This window comes from Bison bison, unplaced genomic scaffold (assembly GCF_000754665.1).
Source record: "Bison bison bison isolate TAMUID 2011002044 unplaced genomic scaffold, Bison_UMD1.0 scf7180017864299, whole genome shotgun sequence".
Classification (NCBI taxonomy): Eukaryota; Metazoa; Chordata; class Mammalia; order Artiodactyla; family Bovidae; genus Bison; species Bison bison.
In genome coordinates this window covers 2118973-2128766 of record NW_011494871.1, presented here as the reverse complement: position 1 = coordinate 2128766, position 9794 = coordinate 2118973, and the positions used below count along the sequence as shown (strand labels likewise).

At 45.4% G+C, this 9794-nt stretch overlaps 1 protein-coding gene across 2 annotated transcripts in view; it reads right to left on the bottom strand.

The window, feature by feature from the left end:
- The window catches only part of TNFRSF19 (tumor necrosis factor receptor superfamily, member 19), a 91477-nt gene that overhangs the window by 49897 nt on the left and 31786 nt on the right, over positions 1-9794 (bottom strand). The window lies entirely within an intron of this gene.

Here is a 9794-nt window from a genome sequence, read left to right as displayed (position 1 = left end):
GATTCAGCACAAAAAAGTACAGGATGCCTGTTCGGTTTGCAGTTCAGATACAGCGCGTCTTAGCGGTTCCCATGTGTCTCCCTGCTAATAATCTCTCTTACGGCCAGAAGTATACTTTGTCATCCACTTTATTCCAGCAGCATGAGCATTTGAATACGAAAGGCTCTCTGCCTCCCGCTGCTGAATTATTGCTGGCTTAGGGTGGAATCAGGCACTTTCTTCTCTAACTCAGCCAGTCATCTGAATCCTCAGAAACCGGAGTCAGGGAAACAGGCAGACACACACGCACTTATCAAGGCAGAAAATAAGTGCTTTGATAAATATTAGAACGCAAGGATGGCTGCATATGAAATGTCAGAGGCTTACAAGCCTAGAAACCTATCCAGTGAACTGCCTTGAAATATTTAGCTGTTTATTATCATCATTTAAACACCGAGTCTGACTCTTTTGCAACCCCATAGACTAATAGCCCACCAGGCTCCTCTGTCCATGGGATTCTCTAGGCAAGAATACTGGAGTGGGTTGCCATTTCCTTCTCCAGGGGATCTTCCTGACTCAGGGATCAAGCCTGCATCTCCTGCGTCTCCTATACGGGCAGGGAGGTTCTTTACCACTGTGCCACCTGGGAAGCCCTGGCTGTTTATTGCTGTCTGATAGAAGATGCTTATATGACACCTAAAAGAACACTATATACACACACACACACACACACACACACACACACACAACATCTTTCTTATCCATCCCTCTGTTGATGGACACTTAGGTTGCTTCCACACCTTTGCTATTTTAAGTAGTACACTGAAGTGCATATATCTTTTTGAATTAGTGTTTTTGTTTTTTTCATATGTATACCCTGGAGCAGAACTGCTGGGGCATAAGGTATGAGACCTACACCATTTAATTCCAGAGCCAGACTTCTTATTATTATACTGTGGGCTTTTCTGGCAGTTTATCTGACATGTACACAGGAGGATGTCTGAAGAGTTACATATCATAGTTAAACCGACTATGTGATGGTTTCTACAGAACTGCTGCTGCTGCTAAGTCGCTTCAGTCGTGTCCGACTCTGTGCAACCCCATAGACGGCAGCCCACCAGGCTCCCCTGTCCCTGGGATTGTCCAGGCAAGAACACTGGAGTGGGTTGCCATTTCCTTCTCCAATGCATGTAAGTGAAAAGTGAAAGTGAAGTCGCTCAGTCGTGTCTGACTCTTCCCGACGCCATGGACTGCAGCCCACCAGGCTCCTCCGTCCATGGGATTTTCCCGGCAAAAGCACTGGAGTGGGGTGCCATTGCCTTCTCCGTTCGATAGAACACTGGCCATTAAAAAGAAAATCAGGCAGCAACTCATAAGCTGCATGCATAGCCTCACACCAAGGGTGTGCCAGGGGCCCACGCGGCCCCACATGAGGGTGTGCCAGGGACCCACGCGGCCCCACATGAGCATGTGCCAGGGGCCCACGGGCAGCCAGAGGGGCAGCGGGAGTCAGGGCTCCCCTCACAGCCTCAGCTCCCTCTTCTGGGAACCATGGAAGCCAGAACACAGGTCCAGGGAGGTCATAATCCTCATTTCTCCATAAAATTTACACATTTAATTTCTCCATCCATGAAGTGAAGTCGCTCAGTCATATCCGACTCTTTGCGATCCCGTGGACTGTAGTCTACCAGGCTTCTCTGTCCATGGGATTTTCCAGGCAAGAGTACTGGAGTGGGTTGCCATTTCCTTCTCCATCCATATTTAGATACAAACACAACTAATTAAAAATTAAATCAACAGACACACATACAAGAATATACAAATGAACTTAATTACAAAACAGAAACAGACTCACAGACATAGAGAACAAACTTATGGTTACCAAAGGGGGAGGTGGAGGAGAGGGACAGCTTTGAAGGTTGGGGTTAACCGATACACACTATTGTATATGAAATAGATAAACAGCAGTCCTTCAATATAGCACAGGGAACGATACACAATATCTTGTAACAATCTATAATGGGGAAAGAATCTGAAAAAGAATAGGTATTATGTATATGCCTGAATCTCTTTGCTGTACACCTGAAACTAACACGTGGTAAATCAACTACGCTTCAATTAAAAAACAAAAACCAATACAAAGAATAGTATTGCCTGTACTCAGTAAGGAACTCAATAAAGAGCATTAGCAATAAGGCTTCAATCCACTAATGAACTCATGCACATTTGGGGGGAGGGACCCCTTTGTCCCCCTTGCAGCGCCTCTGTCCGTCTTTCAGAAGTGTCTTGAACAAGCACAGCAAAGAGCTGCGGAGAAAAACAAAGCAGGAGGTCAGCCCCTCCTCAACTCCGAGGGCTCCAGCTGGACAAAGCTCTGACCTGAAGGCAGGGGGGGACAGGAGAGGGGTGGAACCGGGGTCTCCCACATTAAGGCAGATTCTTTACCATCTGAGCCACCAGGGAAGCCCCAGTTCACAAATTAGAATCTCCTTAAAATCGTTAACAGGGATTTTTTTTTTGTGGGGTGTGGAATGATGAGGTGTTTTCAATTCTCACAACTCCGTAATTTGATTTTCGTGCAGAAAGCAGCTGTAGCAATCAGGAAAACAACACAGACACACATCTAGAGAGAGTTCTTGGGGTGTGTGTTCGGTCTCAGTGGGGTGGGGGGAGCCCCTGCTATTTGGGGGGCTGTGCCTCTCAGTGTGATCTGCGTTGGGACCATGTTAGCTGCAGAGAGAGCCGGGCATCCCAAGATTTTCGTTTGGCACAGAAGGGCACTTCCCACCCCGTGCCCCCAGCATCAGGGATCAAAGCATGTGACATCCGGGGCAGGGCCTCAAGCTCAGTGTCCCCGCAAAGGTCCCTGTGGCCACAACTGCAAAATCACTCTTGGTTGCAGGTGGCTTGCATATACGGGTCTCATATACAGGTTAACACACAACAGAGAGGGGAAGGAAAAGCGGGCAGAGGAAGACAAGCAAACAAGGGGAAAGAGGTAGGGGTCTGTGAACCAGCAGCACACCTCTGAAACGCTGTTCTCCCGGCCAGGCTGACGCAGCAGAATGGGGGTATTCTCCCACACTGGAGACAAACACACATAGGCCACTTGCCAGCCAAGGTACTCTGGGAACTCTCTGACCCTCAGCCACTTCATCTGTGAGAGGGGATATCACCCGGCCCTACAGGGTTATTCTGAGAAATAAACTGGAAAACATATAAAGCCTCCAAACTAGAAATCAAGCACTAGCATCCGGCCAAAGAACGGATACCAACGGCTTTTATTATTCTGGATGATCTACAGCCCAAGTGTTTCTGATTCCAGTATAATAAAGTCTTGCCAGGGAACAAAGGGATCTGCAGACCCCAGTTTTTTAGGTGACTTCAAACACCACTTTGAAGTACTTTAGCCACTTGATACAAAGAGCTGACTCACTGGAAAAGACCCTGATGCTAGGAAAGATTGAGGGCAAAAGGAGAAGAGGGCGACAGAAGATGAGAAGGTTGGATGGCATCACCGATTCAATGGACAGGAATTTGCGCAAACTCCAGGAGATGCTGAAGGACAGGGAAGCCTGGTGTGCCGTGGTCCATGGGGTCACAAAGAGTCGACATGACTGAGAGACTGAACAATAACAACAAAAGCATCACTTTTCATCTAAAACATTTTTACTGAATAAAAATCTGTTTAAAATGAGTCTCAACTACTTGCTTTTGAAAATGGGTACACAAAATAGAATTTCACCTTTCCCAGTTGAATCCACTGCTCCATTGCGCTATTGCACAAAGAACCAGGCAGCCCTGGGTCTGCAGGCGCTGCGGCTGTGTTAACGACCTTGCCCGGCGGTCAGCTGCTCTCCCTCCCTCCTGCCGGGCATCACCGTCCACAGCCACTCACTTCCTCTCCCCATTCCCAAGAAACTGGATAAACGATCCGACTTGAAAGAATACACACAGGGGTGTTGACAGTCCCATCTCTCTTGAGAAAGAACATATACTTTAGTGTTGGAGAAATCTTTGTGCTTCTTTTTTGATTCTTGGCTGTATTCTAGAGTGTATATCCTACATGAGGACTCTTGGCCAAAGAGTTTTTGCCATATATCGTTGTGTGTCATTTACATGGCATTAGATTTTGTAGAATGAGGATTTCATGATTTTTTATTTTTTTTGGCTCATTCTACACTGGACCAAATCATATATAGAAAGAAAAAAGTGGGGCTCCAACTGTATCAGAGGTTTCCTTAATAACTGGATACTGGCTCTCTATTTCTGCCTGGAGTTCACACGTTTTACTGGCAGCAATAGCAATTTTCTTTGGGGTAGCACTGGGTTAGGGGTTGAGGTAAGGCTTTGCATCATTAGTATCATAAAACAGTACCGAAGTGTACAGAGCAGGAACCATGAGTCATACTTGTACAGAGATTGATTATTTGGGTGAATTTTATTCAAATAGCTCAGCTGATAAAGAACCCGCCTGCAAGGCAGGAGACCCTGGTTCAATTCCTGGGTTGGGAAGATCCGCTGGAGAAGGGCTAGGCTACCCACTCCAGTATTCTTGGGCTTCCCTGTGGCTCAGTTGGTAACGAATCCACCTGCTATGCAGGAGACCCGGGTTTGGTCCCTGGGTTGGGAAGATCCTCTGGAGACGGGAAAGGCTCCCCACTCCAGTATGCTGGCCTGGAGAATTCCATGGACTGTATGGTCCATGGGGTTGCAAAGAGTCAGACACGACTGAGCGACCTGCGCTTACAGTCAGAAACAGACTCATAGACATAGAGAAGTGTGGCTGCCAAGGTGGAGCGGGGTGGGGGAGGGCTGGATTGGGAGTTTGGGGTTAGTAGATGCAAACTGTTATAAACAGGATGGATAAACAACAAGGTCCTACTGTGCAGCACAGGGAACTATATTCAGTATCCTGTGATAAAGCATAATAGGAAAGAACACGAAAAATAATGCATATATCTCATATAACTGAATGCCTTTGCTACACAGCAGAAATTACCACAATACTGTAAATCAATAATACTTCAATAAAATTTTAAAAGTATATATTTTCTCTAAAGTATTTGCCATTTTAAAACAATACTATTCTAATACTATTTTTGAACTTTTAAGAATAACATCATAGCTTGCAGTTCATGACAGCTTAAGTGTATGAAGTGACCATTTCATGCGTTGAATTAACTAGACATCTTGAATTAACTAGAAATTCAGAGCAATTATTTCCAAAGAATTATTGTACAGCGTCCAAGGCAGCAACCACTTTTAGAGCTGATTTGTCGTATTTCTAAAGCACCGTAAACATACAGATGCCATAATTATTTGAAATCCAGGCTATAAAGTAAACAGCACATAAATATTAAATTATATCCCACTATAAATGTCTATTTTGATGTTTTTATTTCACTCAGTGAAACAAAGTGGTTAAAGTGCCTTGAAATCTTCCATATTAAGTTCAGTAAACAACCCGTCCTTCATTTGTAACTTCCTACCCCCCACCCCCAGTCAAACTCTACAGCCAGGTTTGTGGAAACGTCACAGACATGCCCTTCTGGTGTGTGTGCATGTGTGTGCAGCTTGAGTGCATCTGCCTGTCTCAGGGCATGCTGGCAGTGTTCAGGATGCGGGTCTCACCACTGCATCCCAAGGGCACCCTCTCTGCCCCGGGTGAAATTCACTGGTGAGAACCACGAGATACACTACGGCATCTAACCAAAATAGCATCCGATCTTTGGGGTTTTCCCTCATGACTCTGGGCTAGGAGGGGGTGATTTCTCTGGTAGAGTGCTTTCTTTGAGTACAGAAGCAGAAGAAGTATGGATGGGTCTCTGGAGAGAAGGCAAGGAGCAGGCTGCCTGTGGTGGATCTGCTTCATCTTACTTTTGACAGACCCTCCACTTGACCAAACTGGACAAGCTTCTCTGAGCCAATTTCTCGACCATGCCCTGTTCTTAGGTCTGGTCTTGAAGAGCCCAGGTGTCTCCCATTCTCCACACATGCTTATTCTCCGTATCTGACCAGCTCTCCTCACCCTCCCCCCATCCTCCCCACTCACCGGTGATGTCTGATCGTCTGCCCACCTTCAGCAGGAATCCCCCTGTCTGTTTAGCCGGGATGCCCCTTCCCCTGATGCTTCCTTTTTGGGAGTTCCCACCCCAGTTCCCCATCCTGCTCCCGGGCGCTTGCCCCCCACATATCCACCTAGATTTGAAACTGAACCCAGTTGTAGGCTGAAGTATCTGTTGCAAAAGCTCCTGAACAGAAGTTCTTTGTACTGTTTTAACCTCTGTCCAACACATCCCAGGTGGCCCTGAATTCTCCCTCTGACCCTTTTATTAGAAGGAGTGTGTGTGTATGTGTGTGTGTGTGTGTGTGTGTGTCTAGCAGGGTGTGGTGTGGGAGGGAACAGTGAGTCAGTCACCAGCCTGGGCTCTAGAATTAGTGACATGTTTTGGCTCAGTTGGTACAGAATCTGCCTGCAATGCAGACCCCGGTTCGGTTCCTGGGTTGGGAAGATCCGCTGAAAAAGGGATAGGCTATCCACTCCAGTGTTCTCGGGCTTCCATTGTGGCTCAGCTGATAAAGAATCTGCCTGCAATGCAGGAGACCTGGGTTCGATCATTGGGTCAGGAAGATCCCCTGGAGATGGGAAAGGGTACCCACTCCAGTATTCTGGCCTGGAGAATTCCATGGACTGTATAGTCCAGGGAGTCACAAAGAGTCGGACACAACTGAGTGAGTTTCCCTACACTTTCACTTTTGTTTATGGAGGACCATCTCCCATTGATATCCATGCTAGAAACACATGGGGGCTTCAAGACAATACTATGGCCTTTATTTTTTAAATTATGACCTGCTGGAGACATGGGTTCATTCTCTGAGTTGGGCAGACCCCCTGGAGAAGGGAATGGCAACCCACTCCAGTATTCTTGCTTGGAGAATCCCATGGGCAGAGGAGCCTGGCGGACTACAGTGCTCCTCAGCTATGAATTCCCACTTCTCCAGGATGTATTCAGAGATGACCCCCTCCCCCTGTAAAATCCCACCACAGCGCACCCCACACCTGCTGCCAAGTTTCTGAGTCATTCCTGTTCCACCATCCTCAACAAGAGACACTGAGTAACTTTTCTTTAGCAGGAGTTAAGCCAATGTGTAATAAAGAACTGCTTGCTGTTTAAGATGGATGAACAAACATTGTGCATTTTCCTAAAGTGTGTTATTATTATTACTACCACTACTACTGGTGCTATTATTTAACTCCAGGGAGCAAGCCTGTAAAGGTCATGGCAATATTTCCTGGTTGGCAAGGCCAAGCCTTCCTCCTGGGAGGGCGGGGATGCACGGATCGGCTGCCTTGTCTTGGTTCCGAGGCAGCAGAAGGCTGGACAGAGCCGGCGGCCATGGCTCTGTCACTCTGCCCAATATTTTTAAGCCACATTTGGTGGCTTTCCAGTAGCAAAATGACTCAAAGTAAACAGTCCTCAGATCCCCTTCTCTCCTCCCTCCCTCTGCAAAGCCAGAACCGAACAAAAACACAAGTGGATCCCACCTACATGCTGGGGGAGCAGGCCCCCACCCCCAACAGGGGAGATCCTCTCAGACCACGAAATGTTCTGGAGACACATTCTGGGTGCTCGAGTCGAAAGCACTATTTATTTGTGCGGCCAGTGACTATTAACTTGGGTTCTTTGAACTTTAAAAGCTCAACTTGGACAGAGAAGAAGTTATTTATAGAGAAAATCTAGGGCACAGAAATGGGAATGACAAATTAGATTCATGTGGCCGGTGTTTAGAAATCAGCTTTTTAATTTCCTTTAATAAAACAACACCAAAGATGCATCCCCCGCCCCAAACTTTCGGTTTGTGAAAACCCACAGTTGAGTTTTTCTAAAGAAAAATTACAAGCTAGAGCTTGTTAATATCTGCCAAACATCAGTGGGCTCGATTAGGTATAATTAAACACAAATAAAGTGAGCAACGGTATAATTAAATGGCAGAAATGAATCCTTTTATGCTTGAAAATTACACTAAATTTTGTGTAACTTTGTTCATAAGGATGAAAACAATTTTCCAAGAGGGAGACGTCTTTAAAAATAGGAAGCCCCGCATAGACTCGCATAAACTCTTGTTGTTTACAAGAGTCAATTTTTTCACATTAACTAAAATCATCCCAATAATTGCTTAGCAAAGCTTACTTTGAAAACCATGCCAGAGACTTGAAGTCTGTTTCCAGAGGCTCATGCAAAAACTAGTTTCCTGATTTACTGCTGAGAGGCGACCGTGTTAAAAGCTCACTGTTGGCATCAATACTCGGTGCGGGGGAGGGGCTGGGCAAACTCGAGATGGTGAGAATCCAAGTCTTATGTGGTCACTTTGGGAAAACGAAAATATCATCTCCCACACATCCCAATGCTGTTTGCTCTCATGAGCCCCCGGGACGCCACCTGACACTCAGGCACACGGTCCTGGTCAAAACACCGGCGGGGCTGCTCACAGAGCCATGGAAACCACACGCGATATTTTTTGCCTCAGAAATAGGAAAAAGACATTATTCATTATCTTTATCATAGACTCTCAAAAACTAAAACCTAAACCATGCAGTGGGGGAGACAGTAAATATGGCTCAAGGGAATAAAACCCTCAAAACAGACTCCGAATGGTTCCATGACTTACCACATTACTTTCCAAAAGATTCAGGAAATCTACTTCCTAAGCTGAGTTACTAAAAAGTCTTTTTTTTCTTTTGAAGATTTCTCTTTTGTTCCCCATTTAAATTCCTCCTTAATTGAGTTTTTAATTTTAAATAATAAAGAGTTTGAGCTAACATTTGCATGGATCATATATTGCTGATCAAATGTGCTGTGCTGTGCTTAGTCACTCAGTCGTGTCCGACTCTTTTCGACCCCATGGACTGTAGCCCGTCCCCCCAGGCTCCTCTGTCCATGGGATTCTCCAGGCAAGCATACTTGAGTGGGTTGCTATACCCTCCTCCAGGGAATCTTCCCAACCCAGGGATTGAACCCAGGTCTCCCACATTGCAAGCAGATTCTTTACCCTCTGAGCCACCAGGGAAGCTGATCAAATACATTTGTCTAATTAAAATAATTAAATTTTGCATACAGGTTAATTATGTATCAGTATATGTCATGTAGAATATTGATTACATATTCCATAAATATAATATACACTGTATATGTATTTATATTATATATGATCGTGCTGTGCTGTGCTAAGTCTTCAGTTGTGTCCAACTCTTTGCAATCCCAGGGACTGTAGCCCACCAGGCTTCTCCGTCCTTAGGATTCTCCAGGTAAGAAGGTTGCCATTTCCTTCTCCAGGGGATCTTCTTGACCCAGGGATTGAACCTGGGTCTCCTGCATTGGCAGGCAGATTCTTCACCACTAGCGCCACCTGGGAAGTCCCTTATATATGAGCTATGTAATACCAATTATGTAATGCTAATATAATACATATTTACACATACAAATACATATGTGTACTTATGTGTTTGTTTACCTTAACATATCAGAGATTACAGTGACCCACTGATAATAACCACTGTCATGGTTTCATTAATGCTACATGAGTACTGAAATGTATTAATTTGTTGTTACAACCATGTTAAGACTGGCTTGTACAGTAAGTACAACCATGTTAGTACTGGCTTGGCCAAAAATCTCGTTTTGGAAAAGCCAGAACGAACTTTTTGGCCAACCCAATACTATATCAATGTAAGTAACAAAATGAATATGAAATTTTCTTTAAAAAGGGCCTAAATGAGAGAGATGGTGCTTGGGGCTCTTGGGCGGGTTGGG